This window comes from Dasypus novemcinctus, chromosome 11 (assembly GCF_030445035.2).
Source record: "Dasypus novemcinctus isolate mDasNov1 chromosome 11, mDasNov1.1.hap2, whole genome shotgun sequence".
Taxonomy (NCBI): Eukaryota; Metazoa; Chordata; class Mammalia; order Cingulata; family Dasypodidae; genus Dasypus; species Dasypus novemcinctus.
This window is the reverse complement of record NC_080683.1, coordinates 103,903,597-103,919,142: the sequence shown is the minus strand read 5'-3', so window position 1 is coordinate 103,919,142 and position 15,546 is coordinate 103,903,597. Positions and strand designations below refer to the sequence as shown.

At 42.4% G+C, this 15,546-nt stretch overlaps 1 protein-coding gene across 6 annotated transcripts in view; it reads right to left on the bottom strand.

Moving 5' to 3' along the window:
• NCOA7 (nuclear receptor coactivator 7) overlaps positions 1–15,127 on the bottom strand; it is a 168,810-nt gene extending 153,683 nt beyond the window's left edge. For 2 of the 6 annotated variants that reach the window (XM_004469058.4, XM_058307389.1), the window contains exon 1: positions 7,176–15,127. The gene's annotated coding sequence lies outside the window, so the exon portion shown is untranslated. Of the gene's footprint in view, positions 1–6,545; positions 7,049–7,175 lie in introns of those variants that run through there. The other 4 variants (XM_012529223.3, XM_071218650.1, XM_071218651.1 and 1 more) reach the window with 4 other exon arrangements.
• Between the last annotated feature and the right edge of the window lie 419 nt (positions 15,128–15,546).

Genomic DNA, 15,546 nt, shown 5'->3' with positions numbered 1-15,546 from the left:
CCTTCTGATGTTTCGGGGTACATTCTAAAATTCACATTATTTTTTTGTACCAATGACTGATCCTTGAGAAAGGCCAGTCTCTCTGTTGACCTGGGTGATAAACATATCAAGCGTAATATGGCATCATGCATATATAAATAACTTTACCTGGTTCATTCAATTCAACGAACCTAATTAGTTGTTGCTGAGGATTGACTCATGCACCCCAAAAAAGACATGCTCAAATCTTAATTTGCATTCCTGCAGGTGTGACTATATTTGTAAATAGAACCTTTCAAAGATATGATTAGTTAAGGCGTGACCACCCCGGATTGGAGAGTATTTTAATCCTTATGACTGGAGGCCTTATAAAGAGAGGAAATTCGGACACAGCCCAAAAAAGCCATAGGAGGAAATCAGAAGCAGAAGCTTAAGGGAAGAGTGAGATGTGATGTGCAGAGACCTGCCATCCCCTGAACACGACTGACCCTTGAGAAAGCATGGCCTAGCACACATTTTTTTTTTTTAAGATTTATTCCTCCCCACCCCCCATTGACTTCTTTCTGTGTCTACTCGCTGTGTGTTCTTCTGTGTCCACTTGCACCCTCAGCAGCAGCGGGAAACTGCATCTCTTTTTGTTGTTGTTGTTGCGTCATCTTGCTGCATCAGCTCTCCATGTGTGCGACGCCACTCCTGGGTGGGCTGTGCTTTTTCACGCTGGGGGGCTCTCCTTGCGCGGTGGCACCCCCACACAGGGGCGCTCCTTCATGGCACAGCACTCCTTGCGCATGGCAGCTCTGCACGTAGGCCAGCTCATCACATGGGTCAGGAGGCCCTGGATATCAAACCCTGGACCTTCCCATATGGTAGGCAGATGCTTTATCAGTTGAGCCATGTCCGCTTCCCGACATTTTTTTTTTAATAACTTTATTTCAAATTCAAAAAATAAAAAATAAAATGCAGCTCAAGAAGTTATGGATACATTACTCCTAAAAAGGTCTTTCCAGAGACTTTTAATTCAACTAATTTCAACAATTAACTCAGTTGCTCATCTAGGGTTCGGAAAGATACACAGATGAATACAGATTTGTTCAATGACATAATCAAGGTCTTCTTATTAATGAAAAAAAATGAAGAGGGAAAAAAACATTTAATCATATTCCATCTCACCCAACCAAACTTCCTATTATTTTTCACCTTAGATTTAATATACTAACTTTGCTTTCACTACAGAAACATTACAATGTTGTTGTTAACTATAGTACACAAACTATATTAGTTATATCTTCCCATGTATCACCACACTCTGAACATATCTATATTATTAACCACAAATCTCATCTACTGTCAAAACTATTATTATATATTCCCAGTATTATCCTCCAGCCATCCTCTAATACAAATCTCCCTAGACTCATTTCAGCCACATTCATGTCCATGAAATTGAATGAACATGAACTGAGAGGGTAGGAGAAGATAAAGAGAGAGAGAAGGAAGAGAAAACAGCATTTATTGGGCATTAACCCTGTGCTAGGCAGATATGGGAACTTTGTGACACCCTTTACTTTTCCTTTAATGCACCCAGAAATTCGTACAATGGGTACGTTTTGGGCTGAACCTTGCTCCCATCCTTATTTTCTCAGTGAGGATTTTCATGCTCTCACCTCCTGTGATAATCCCCCAAACTTCTTGCTGACATCTTGATTTTGGACTTCCATCCTTTCAAACAATGAGATAATATTTGCTTGCTGTGTAAGCCAATGTGTTGTGTGGTATTTGCCATAGCAACTCTGGAAAACTCAGTTGTCAAAACACCCAGGAAGAATATATAGTCAGTTAACTAAGGTGTTTACTGGTCTAAATTTTATGGTAAATACAGCAACTTAGAAAAGAATCTTTATCAAAACAAACTTGACTCAAATAAATCACTGATGTGAAGGTCATATTTGCAATCCAGTGTGGTGAGTTTTTGGCTAGTTTAGATTAAAAAAGACTTTTTTTTTTCTATTATTTGGAATCTTCTGTTCAGGCTAACAGAGTATATAAAGCAGGGCACTTTGGAGCCAGTCTATGCCCACTTCATGGGTCCCTGGCCCTGTTTTGGCTGGGAAATACTGACTTTTGAGAAAGTCCTTTCCAGGATGACCCTTAACCCAAAATTTGCCCTCCAAGTAAAAGCAATTAGAGACAAGGAAAGTTGTGTAAAAAAAAAAAACTACAGAGACAAAACAAAAACAAATAGAACAGAATAAGATTCCTGAAGAAGGAACAGAAGAAAGGAAGCTTTCTTCTAGAGGTGAAACCATTTCATTGCACAAATGACGAAAGAAAAAAATAGATAAATGGGACCTCCTCAAAATTGAAAACATTTGTGTATAAAAAGACTTTGTCAAGAAAGTAAAAAGACAACCTATTCAATGGGAGAAAATATTTGAAAACCGCATATCAGATAAATGTTTAATATCTAGAATATTAATATCTAGAATATATAAAGAAATCCTACAACTCAAAAATAAAATGACAAACAACCCAATTTAAAAATGAGCAAAAGACTTGAACAGACTTTTCTCCAAAGATGAAATACAAATGAAAAGATTCTCAACATCACTAGCTATTCGGGTAATGCAAATCAAGACCACAATGAGATATCATTTCATACCTACTAGAATGGTCACTATCTAAAAAACAAACAAACAAAACCTAAAACAACAAGTGTTAGAGAGGATATGGAGAAAAAAGATCACTCATTCATTGCTGATGAGAATATAAAATGATGTAGCTGCTGTGGAAGACATTTTGGCAGATCCTCAGGAAGGAAAGTATAGAATTCCCATATAATCCAGTAATCCCACTACTAGACTTACACCCAGAAGAACTGAAAGCAGGGACACGAACAGACATCTGCACACTGACATTCACAGCGGCATTATTCAAAATTGCCAAGAGATAGAATCAACTCAAGTATCCATCAATCAATGAATGGATAAACAAAATGTGGTAATATACATACAATGGAATACTATTCAGCTGGGTGGTGTATGGAAATCCTGTATTTTACATGATTGTTTTGTAAACTCACAACTTCTCAAAAAAAAAAAAAAAGTGTCCAGAGATCAATGCAATGTTTTATTTGTTTTTCGTTTTATACTTTGCCTTGCTCCACACAGGAAGTGAACCAGCTTAAAATAATAAATTCATTAAAATGTGAAAATATAATTAGATAAAAATCAGGGGGAAAAAAGGTAGAACAAAAGCTCAAGACCAAAGGGAAAGTTAGAACATTGATATTAGGTCATAGGTCTTTTTTATGGTTATTAAAATTGAGATGCAAATTTGATTCTGTGATTCCTAGGTGCCAAAGCAGAAAGGGAAATGTAATGGAGTATCTGATTTCCTTGTTCATGTGGGGGGAAAAAAATACGCATACATATTAATTGTTTTAGGGAAAATAAGGCTTTTCTTTAAAAACATGAAATTAAGCATTACGAGCCGAATGGAACTTCTTGCTTGGGTCTTCAACAGAAGCTCTAGCAGAGACCATGACCTTAACCACATTTCTGAAGTAAGGTAGGTCTCTTGTGCCTTTATTAACAGAATCCCTGAGTGTGAACACAATGAGGGGTAGAAGGAATAAAGGACGCAAAACAAGGTAATCAAAGTACATAGCTTCTGCAGTTCTAGCTAGACTTCTGGTCTAACACCTGGGATGAGAGGGGAATGGGTAGATATCATGGCCTTTGTTTAGCCAACCATGTCTCTTAATTATCTGATCAAATTTGCAAGCTGACAATTCATATTCTCTGGTAGGTGCAAAAACAGGCATTCTGTACTACTGTTGAGGGGAGATTAGTAGTTATTTTCCAGCCACCGGTTCCCTATATTTGGAATTCAAGGTTATACAAATTTACTTTTCTTTTTCTGCAACCACAGCAGTTTTGGTTCCAGCCTACGTGAACTAAGTGAGTCCTGATGGATGCAAACAGAAGGAAAGAAAACTATGGACTAGGTTAGAAAAGGATGATAAACATTTAGCAAGGAAGGGAAAAGGGTTTCTGTGATGAAACTTTGGCAAAGATACAGAGTGATCAGATAAAGAGTAAATCTGGGTCTTGGATTTGCATTCCAGGGAAGTGTGGAGAGGTTGACCACTGGGGACTCATGAGGCAGAACCCAGAAAGCGAGTTACCCAGTCGCAGAGACAAGTGCATTTGGATGCAGGAAACCCGGCAGGGGAGCCTACTCAGTTCTGAGATTAGGAACCAGCTCTTATTTGACTGTGATTCCAAGGCCAAGAGTGCCAGCACACTGTAAGGGCTCAACTTCTGTTTGTCACCTGAACAAATAAGTGTTTATTATGTGCAAGAAAGCAAAAAAAAGGAGTTTGCCATAAGTACAGGAAAGGGCTCTCCTCAAAAGTTTAAAGCAAACAAGGGACAGCAATGTAAACCCATTGCTTGATACTCCTGCTGACAAATTTAAGGTGTATAAAATGTAATTAACTTTATTTCATGCGGAATAGCCGCTTCTTTTTCAAAAGCTCCCTTTCACTGTTAGTTCCCCCAATCTTACTGCCTTTTATTTGTATATATCTATATAAAAGCAGTATTTCCTCACCCATCTAGGAAAAGCCCAAAGGATAAGAGAGATAATAATAATAAACTGTGGCTTGCTGCAGTTTTGTGAAAACAAATAAATCTTATGGGGACCACGTATTAAAATGGCCAAAAGAAAGAAAGAAAGAAAGAAAATTCACTGGACAATACCCAGATAATTTTGTTAAGAAAAGAGAATGAAAAGAAGTTGATACTGACTCAAAATTTACATGACAGTAAAACAAAAACAGGGAATATCTTAGTGTAAAAATAAAGCAAAATGAAGTGTGATGTAGTTACCCTTGATTTTTTTTTAAGATAACATAACATTTTAAAGGAGAAAGGCACTGTATCCTTCAAACCCCTCATTTTACAGCTATGAGGCTGTCAAACCTAGAAACTGATATGCTTATATTAGGAAAACCTCATACAACTAAAATTTGTAACTAGACCATGTATTTGAATCATCTGGAACTCACAGACATCTAAATGTTTTCATTTTACCTTTACCTGTAATATAATACATTATAATTAGATCAAACCGTAACTCAAATCTAAAGCAGTTAAAATGTCACTTATTAACCCTATCACTGTTACCTCAGAGTTTAAGAATTTTCTTTGAAACGTGAATGATTCTTTTTTATTGTGTTTTGAGAGGATTTTATTGTTTGTTTAAGTGAGAGGGGTTTAACTACCAATAAGAATGGAAAATTTCAAAGATTAGACAAGAAATTAACATATTAGGAGTTCAGAGAACTCATTTACTACATACAGAAGGATATAGCATATGGTCCTAAAATATCAGAATTCAAACAAAAATGTTAAGGTAACTGAATTTGACTATTCATACAAAGAAGCAATTTTTTAAAAAATCCAGTTAAATTTCCATGACCACAGAACAGAAAAAACACATTTTAATTCAAATTGTGTTTTAATGGAGATTGAAACACCATTTGCTCATTCATTTAGCAAATACTTGGTAAGACCTTATGTTTCAGATGTAGGTGATTATAGGACTAAAAAAGATTCTGCCCTCTTCATTTTCCAAAACCCTAAAATTTTAAATGTTGATATAAAATGAGCTTACAAAGATCCATTTTCCAAGACTCTAAACCTCGTTGCTTAAATTTTTTTTTTTTTAAAGATGGCTTGGGAAGAGCTACTCTCGTCAAAACCTCTGATGTATGAACTTTTACACTTTAGGAAAAAAAAAAAAATGCACAGCCAGCTTCTCAGAAACACAAATCATAACACCCAGCTGGAAGTTAGGTTGAGCACTGACTGCCAACTACTGGTCGACCCGGTTCATCCTTCCAGCAGATTCTGAACTCCCGACACTTGTATCAAACTTGCCACTCATACCACATCCCTTCACCTAAGCAGGAGGTTCCTGAATAGGCAACACAAGCAAACCCCGTCTCACCCATCTCCTGAATAACGTGATTTCTAGAGGGGCCTTCTCTAACTGGCTGTGTTGACTGTAAGTGTTGGCGCCATCGATTTTACATAACTCAGCCAGCCAGCACTGAAATACACAAAAATCCACAGCGACTTCCAAATGCCGCTAGCATCAAGCTCTACATGTTTGGGCTAAAAACACAGGAAGAACGCATCTGCTAAGCCAGTCGAAGCAACAGTGACATATTTCCATCCGAGCCGCGAAAATCCCACGGTCTTCCCCCGCAGGAAGCCTCCTGCCACCTTGTCCCCCGCCCCGCAGCCGACTCCACGCCGGCCCCCAGGGGCTGGGCGGGGAAGGGTCACCCTCTCCTTCACCACCGCTCGGCCTCCCCCCGCTCAAAAAGAGGTTTTCAGGTTGACAGGGGGCTCTCGGGGCGCGTTCAGCGCCTTTAACCCCCTCCGAGTCCCAGCAGGAGGCAAGTTTGGCGAGTCCGGCCCCTGCCCCGGCCTCTCCCAGGCGGCAGCATCGGCTGCGGGCGGCCGGGTGGGCTGGTCTCCACCCGACCCACCTACCTAGCGGGCGGGGGCGCTGGCTCCTCGGGTCCCGGAGAACGGGGTCTGGCGCGCGCATTGCGGGGAGCGGTGGCCTCTGCCGTTCGGCGCGGGGGGAGCGCATCCTCCCCGGGGGGGTGGAAGGAGCGATCGGGGGAGGACCGTGCCCCGCGGAGGCGCAGGGCAGGAGGCGGGAGCGCCGAAGCGCGCGCACCGGGGCCCAGCGGCCCGACGCGGGGAGGCGGCGGCCGCCGGGGTTGCTCCGGCTTCTCGCCCCGCGCCGTTCTCGCTGCGGCGCCCACGCTCAGGGCAGCGGCCGCAGGCGGGGAGCTGCGGATGGCGCGACGCGGGGCCTACGCCCGCCTCTAGCCCCGCCCGGCCCGCGGCGCGCTCTGCGCCGGGACGCAGCGGCGGGGACCCGACAGCCAGGCGACCCGACCCAGCGGCATCCTCCGACCGCCCTCCGTGCTCCCGGCGCCTGCAGCCCTCTGCCGCCAGGCTCAGCCCCGACCCGGCGGCTCCGCCCCGGAGAGCTGCGCGCGCGGCCTCCGCAGGCCTCGGGCCGCCGTGACGCCTCCCCAGCGCGAGCGCGTCGCCGCCCCGGCCGCCCCGGCCGCCCCGAGCCTGCGGAGCCCGGGAGGATCTGCTTACCTCGCCTCGGGCCGCAGCCCCTACCGCCGGCCTGCCGTGACCCCCACTCCCTGTGAGAAGTAAGGTTTTGAGAGCGGAGCTTGGAGTTACAGCGTCTCCCCGAGCTCTAAAGCCCCTGGACTTTCCTCCAGCTCGGGGACCGCTGGCTCCAATAAACTCATCTCTCTGGCTCTAGTTCCCTTCCGGCGTTGCGTTTAGCCAACGGGCCCACCATCTCCTCCCCCTTCCGCATCCTTCCCCGAGACTGAATCCTGGAGGCTGCCAAATTGCAATCATTACAGGAATGGGAGCGTAACAACTGGCCCTCCAAGCAGACTTTTGGCAGAGACCCGAGAGAACGTTGGCTGGAAGGGTTTGCATCAGCAAGGGGGCTTGTGCCTGTGATGTCCCCATCCCCACTCGGATGCTGTTCCCTCTAAGGTCTCCTGACCAGCCCTGCAATATGACTCGGAAGAGCTAGGCACACACTGAAAAATCTCAAGGCATAGCCTGCAGCTGGTCTGGTGACACTGGCTTGTCATACATGCAGACACTGGACAATGGCCTGCTCTGGGCTGTTGATGCAGCTTTGGTTCTAAAAGCCTCTTCCGGAGACGGATGCAAAGCGTTTAACAATGGTGGTTTTGGGATTCCAGCTTCGGGCAGTCAAGTTACTAAGTTCCACTCGTTTGCAAAATTTGGAGTATTATTTGTAGATTACTTCCAAAGGGAAATAGCTTCCTAAAACATAAAGAGCAGATTTCCTTGTATCAAAAGAATATGGTTTGAGATATCTGGAGGAACTGACCTGCCCTTAAATTCTTTGGTGAGTGTTTTTATGATTTGGAAACTGAGGTTAATAATTACCATGCAAAAGAAAAGATAAGTTCTGTAGCAGTAAATTTGGTGATAAAGTAAGCTAAGACTTTTTTTTTTGTCTTTTTTTTTTAATGTTACATTAAAAAAAATATGAGGTCCCCATATACCCCCCACCCCCCTCACCCCACTCTCCCCGGATAATAACCTCCTCCATCATCATGAGACATTCATTGATTTGGTGAATACACCTCCGAGCACCGCTGCACCTCATGGTCAATGGTCCACACCATAGCCCACACTCTCCCACAGTTCACCCAGTGGGCCATGGGAAGACATACAATGTCTGGTAACTGTCCCTGCAGCACCACCCAGGACAACTCCAACCACCGAAAATGCCCCCACATCACATCTCTTCCTCCTACTACCTACCCCCAGCAGACACCATGGCCACTTTCTCCACACCAATGCCATATATTCTTTGATTACTAATCAATAGTTCATGAATAGAATATCAGTAAGTGCACTCTAATCCATACTCTATTCCTCCATCCTGTGGACCTTAGAATGGTTGTGTCCACTCCACATCTATATCAAGAGGGGCTTAGATTCCACGTGGATGCTGGATGCAATTCTCCTGCTTTCAGCTGTAGGAACTGTTGGCTCCCTGGTGTGGTGGTTGACCTTCTTCACCTCCATGTTAGCTGAGTGGGGTAAGTCCAATAAACCAGAGTGTAGGAGTTGCAAGTCTGTTGAGGCTCACGGCCTGGCTATCACATGGTCAGTCCAGAGATTCAGGACCTCTGGGTATACATTAAACTTCAGCACCAACCACAGTTCCGGTAAAAGTAACAGGAGAGGCTTGTGGACAAAGATCACATCTGAGTCCAGCTCCATCACACAGAAACACAAATTCCAAAGTAGGGCCAACTGACATGGCACTGAACTCCATTTGCCATGACCATAGAACCTGTGGGTCTCTGTAGCCCTCAGAAGAACCAATACCTGGGGTTGTATCTACTTTATCTGTCTCTAGGACTCTGCTCAGGTGTGCACAAGGGCAACCCCTCTGATAACCTCCCAGCTCCTTTTGGAGACTCATAGCCATATAAACTCATTTGTCCTTTCCATTTCCCCTTTTATTCAGGTCAAAAAGCATTTTTAACTCCTGGTATTATATGTAGACTGAGATATTCTGCTGGTCTGAGTTGACGCTTTTATTCAAGGTCATTTTCTAGTTACATTATCAGCTGGTACTTGGTAGTGATCCTCGGCGCCAGGGGGGCTCATTGCTGGGAGTCATGTCCCATGCTGGGGGGAAGGCAACACATTTACATGCTGTGTTTGGCTTCAAGACTGGACACATTTGAGCAACACGGAGGCTCTCAGAAGGTAACTCTTAGGCACCCTGCAGCTCTAGGCCTTGTTCTTATTTCAGGGGCACAGGCTTACAAGCATAGTCATTAGTACCGAGGGCTCATTGTTGGACCTTTCTTCTTTTTTGGTCTTTGCCATTGCACTTGGGGGATTGTTGCTGTTCCTTTAGGGAGTGTGATAGAGCTCCCCTGGCTAGGAACTCAGCACTCCCTCAGTTGTTGTTTTTAATTGTAACCACTATGAAAATATCCAAACATTTTTATGTACCCTGGATATATGCCCTGGAGAAATCCCTGCTAACCATGTGTCCCCTGTCAATAACATCCCACACCAGTATTCCTCCCCTGCCATTGTTGAACCTCTCTGTGATCCAAAACTTCTTCAAAAATGAAGCCTAATATATTGCCAGGTTCCATTAATAGTAAAATGGAATATAGTGATGAATTTAAAGGTTAGATATAGACTACATATTAAGCTAAGACTTTTTGAGAGGAGTTCTTTTAAGTAAATTGGAGGTTGGGTGGGAGCCTCACTGCAGTGGGCTCAGAAAACTGGATGGCTTCCAAGGACTAGCTAGTTCATCTAGGGCCCCAGTTTCCCAGGCTGTGAAGTGGAGGGGATGACAGCCTAATTCACTTTGGTGGAGAACAAATGAGAAACCACAGTGAAGACTTCTTTTGAGAATGGCATGGTATGCCTGGCATACCTATTAATACTCATAATATCTTTTTTTTTTTTTTCATTTTTATTCTAGTGCATTACATTTTCACTGGGTGTCAGTATTTCAACCTGAAGGGCAGAGGCTGGTTGCCCAAATTGTACTTTCCTTATAAGGTTCAGACAGCAGCAATCCCTGCAGAGAACTTCAAAGGACATTTTCTTGAAACTTACTTAACTTTTATTTCTTATCATCTATAAATATTTAGAATTTTACTTAGTTTTTTAACTTTGTTTTTAGAGAAATTTTAAGTTTACATTTACAGAAAAATTACACCAAAAGAATAGGGAATTCCCATATAACTTCCACCGCACATACACACCAACAAACATCATTACCCCTATTATTGACCTGTTAGATTTGTGTGGTACATTTTTTACAGTTGATGAGCCAATATTGAAGCATTGCTACTAAACAAGGTCTATAGTTTATATTATGGTTTACACTTTGTGCTATACAGTTCCACAGGCCTTGACAAATGTGTAATGCCATGTATCCATCATTAGAGGTATTATACAGAATAATCTCAGTGCCTCAACTATGTCTTCTTCCATGCCTTCCTTTCCCTTACCCTCCCTTCTGAGCTCCTGATAACCACTATCCTTATATCATGGAGGTAGGGTCTGAAAGATAGGATTCTTTTCTTTTTTTTAATTTTTATTTTTTTTAAGATATTTATATTACATAAATGTTACATAAAAAATATAGGGGATTCCCACATGCCCTGCTCCCCACATCTCCCACACTTTGCAACATCAACAAAAACCCCCATCAGTGTGGTACATTCATTGCAATTGATGAACATATTTTGGAGCATTACCACTCAGCATGGATTATGGTTTACATGGTAGTTTAAACTCTCTCCTGCTCAATTCTGTGGCAAGATATATATGGCAAGATATATAATGTCCTGTGTCTGTCATTACAATGTCATTCAGGACAATTCCCAAGTCCTCAAAATGCCCCCATATTACACCTGTTTTTCCCTCTCCCTGCCCTCAGAACCTGAAGTGGCCACTGCCTCCACATCAATGATATTATTTCTTCCATTGCTAGAATCACAATAAGTCTATAGTAGAATACCAGTAAGTCTACTTTATTCCATAGTTCATTCCCCATTCTGGAATGGGGGATGGTAATGTCCTCTTCACCTCTAATTGAGAGAGGGCTTCAGTCCTATAGGGTGGATGGATGGGATGCTCTTGCTTGCAGTTGTAGACTCTTTCAGTTCTTGGTATGGTGGTTATCCATCCCACATTAGTTGTCCTGGGTAAAACCAATGAACTGAAGATTAGGTGTTACAACAGTTGATATTTAGGGCCCATCTAGTACATGGACAGCCCAAAGATTCAAGTCTCTTGGACGTACACCTACCAACTCTAGTCCTAATTATAGATTCAATTAGAAGGGCAGAAGAGCCACGTGTGGGGAAACCACTACTGAGTCCAACTTTGTCACACTGGAGAGCCTAAATTCAAAAGTAAGGCCCACCGTCAAGCCATGTAACTCCTGAGCTTTCTGCCCTGATTATAGTGACTGGATGTCTCCAGAGCTCTCAGGAGTCCCACTAGTTGGGGTAGTATCTACTTTGGCAGTCAATGAGATCCTGCTGAGCCATGCATAAGAGTAACCTCTGGAATGATCTCCTGACTCATTTTGAAGTCTCCTAGCCATATACACTCATTTTTTAAAATCTTTTTCTTCTTTGGTCAAGGTCTTTTTCCAGTTGCATTGCTAGTTTTTGCTTGACAGTAACCCCTCGGTGCCAGGGAGGCTCATCCCTGGCAGTCATGTCCCCTGTTGGGGGGAAGGTAATGTATTTATATACTGAGTTCAGCGTAGAGAGAGGCCACATTTGAGCAACAAGGAGGCTCTCAGAAGGTATGGAAGACAGGTTTCTAGAGTAAAGATTGGTGAGCCAATGCCTAATCTATGCAGAATTTATAAGTTGGTTGATTGTAATGGTATTAAGAGAATTTTGCTCCCAATTCAGAATAACTGGGCTACAGGAGTATATCTGTATATGCGTATTTGTAATGTAAAGTGATAGGAGAAAGTCACATTGAGGATTATTTGGCAGAATGGTAGTTTCTGCAAGAATGATCCATTGAGTTGAAATTCTTCACTCTTTCCCATTCCTTTTGCCATGAAAAGCCCTGTGGTGGTTTGAAGTTGTCTGTATCCCCAGAAAAGCATGTTCTTACAGTTAATCCATTCCTGTGGGTGTGAACCTATTGTAATTAGGACCTTTTGACAAGGTTATTTCAGTTAAGCTGTGACTCACCTCATCAGGATGGGTCTCAATCCTTTTATTGGAGGATAAATGGAATGAATACAGAGAAAGGAAGAGAAAGCCATGGAACCAAGAAGATGAAAGCAAGGAAACACAGAAGAGAAGGGAGAGACCAGCAGACACCATCACGTGCCTTGGTACGTGGCAGAGGAGTCAAACATCACTGGCAGTGGGTCTTCAGAAAGAACGCATCACTTTGTTGATTGCTTGGTTTGAACATTTTTCTCAGACCGAAAATTGTAAGCTAATAAATTCCTATTATTAAGCCACCCCTTTTCATGGTCTCTGATTTCAATGGCCTAGGAAACTAAAACAAGTCCCCTTCTGGTTTTCTCTCTGTGGATCCATGTTTTGTTAAGAAACAAATTAACTTTTTAAAAATAAAGTTTTATTTATTCAGTTCTCTCCCACCCCCCACCCCCGCCTGTTGCTATTCTCTGTGTCCATTCCCTGTGTGTTCTTCTGTGTCTGTTTTTATTCTCAGCAGGTGGCACTGAGAATCTGTGTCTCTTTTTGTGGCATCATCTTGCCACATCAGCTCTCTGTGTGTGTGGCCCACTCCTGGGCAGGCTGCGGTTTCACCTAGGCAGTTCTCCTTGCGCAGGGGCCACTCCTTGCATAGGGGGCACCCTTACACAGGAGCATCCCTTCATGGGCCAGCACAGCAATGTGTGTGGGCCAGCTCACCACACCAGCCAGGAGGCCCTGGGTATGAACCCTTGGACCTCTTATATGGTAGGCAGATGCTCTTATCTGTTGAGCCACATCCACTTCCCTTAAGTAACTTTTTATTAGACTAACAGATATGATTAAGTATGTATTTAAAAAGCAGTGATATCAGTTATAAAGTGTCAGTCAACCTTTCAAAAAACATTGCAAATAATTTAAGGACCCTCTTTACTATCTTACATGAATCCCTCTAGAACTGCAAGCTGTATAATATACTTATTATTACATTTTATTACAGTAAATGTCTCAGTATAATATTTTTGCTTTCAAGCTTAGAGAGGAAAAGCTACCCCTTAATGATTCTTCAGTCATTCCTTTTCCTTCACTGTATTTATTGATTTGCCTAAGCCTTTTCTTAATAAATGTATCAAAGAAATAAAGCCATTTCCCTCCTTTAGATGTGGGCTATCCATACGGTAGCTACATGCCACATGTGGCTACTTAAATTTAATAAATTTTTTAAAAAAATGTAGTTCTTCAGTCCCTTTGGTGGTTTGAAGCTATATGCAGCCCAGAAAAACATGTTCTTAAATCTCGTCCATACCTGTGGTTGTGAGCCCATTTTAAGTAGGACCTTTTGATGAGGTTACTTCAGTTAAGATGTGGCCCACCTTAATCAGATTGAGTACTAAACTTATTATTGTTATCCTTTGTAAGAGGGTGAAATTCAGAGAGAGAGAGAGAGAAAGCCACAGGAAGCAAGAAGCTGAAATGGAACCAGGAAGAGAGGGAAGAGACCATGAGATGCTGCCGTGAGCCTTGCATATGATGGAGGAATCAAGCATCACTAGCAGCCAGAACGCCACAGTCTTAAGAAGGCATTGCCTTGATGAGGCCTTGATTTGGACATTTTCCTGGCCCCAGAGCTGTGAGCAAATAAATCCCCTTGGTTGAGCTGAACATTTCCATGGTATCTGTTTGAGCAGTCTAGGGGGATGGGGGGGGGGGGGGGAAGGATAAATAAATAAATCTTTAAAAAAAAATCTCATAATAAAAAGAGCTCAGGAGCCACATGTGGCCACTGACTACTGTACCAGACCAGACAGTGCAGAAAAGAACATTTCCATCATTGCAGAAAGTTCTATTTGACAGCACTGCCCTAGAGCTCACAACCACTGAAAAGTATTGAAACTGCCTGAAAGTATTGAAACTGCTTTGGAAGACTTCTCTGTGAGGACGTTGTAGAGATTTGTGCACTGGCTGATGAGTTGAGGCTACCACCACCAAGAAAGTTCACTCTTTAGGTGTTGAACTGCCCTCCTTTTTATAGCACAGAAATCATTCCCTAGGAGGTATGTCGTTAGCTATCCTGCACCTGAAGAGGCAGAAGAGAGTTTATCATTTAACAGTGTTGAAAACAGTGGCTCGTTTGCACAAACTGGGATCCAGCACCTTATAGTTGCCATCTTGAATACTGACAAAGAAGTAAATGGATTCTTTTGTGGATGGGCCTAGGTTCAGTACTTTTCTTGGCTTGTTAAGTGTAAACAGTGGATGGAAATTAACTTGTCATTTGAAAAACTGTCAGTGTGTTGAGACAGAAAATACTGATGAATATGTAAATGAATTGCTGTCTGGGTGCATGTCAATGCTGAGAATTTATGGTGATTACTTAGAATAAGCCCAATAAATTTGTCCCTTTCTTCTATTCAACAGCTAATTAAAAAATAAGTGGGAAGCAGATGTGGTTCAGGCAATTGGGCTCCTGCTTGCCACATGGGAGGTCGCTGGTTCGCCTGCCAGTGCCTTTTAAACAGAAACAAGGAAAAAGAACAGACACAGCAAGTACAAAAACCAAGGAGGGGTGGGGAGAAATAAATAAATAAAATAAATCTTTTAAAAAAGTGCTTTTGGATAGTTTTCTGCTATCTTATTTCTGCTAAAAATAGTTTTCAATAACTTAATAATTCATTATATATTTTTTGTACTTTCTTTAAAATTTATTCAAGTAGGCATGGGTGGGGAGGCATAATTTATAATTTGAAGTGAGCCCCTGAATTCAAAATGACATTAAGTAGTGGCTGTTTGGATTTATTGGGTGAAAGAATTTTATAGTGCATATGATGAAAAATGTGAGTCTTTCAAAAGAAATATTATATGAAAACTTTTATTTTGAAGTAATGACAGCTACTCAAAAAGTTGCAAAAAATGTACAGGGAAGTCCCATGTACCCTTCACCCAATTTCTCCCAAAGGTAACATCTTTCACTTCAGTACAATATCAAAACCCAGAAAATTGTCATTGGTGCAATCTTGAAAGCTTCATCAGATTACATCAATTTTGTATGCACTTGTATGTGTGTATGTGTGTTTGTGGGTGTGTTCCATGCAATTTTATCACATGTACAGATTCTTGTAACCACCACCACAATCAAAGCAGAACTGTTCTAGCATCACAAGGCTCCCACATGCTACCCCTTTACAGTCACACTCACCCCTCACACCCCATCCCTAATTCCT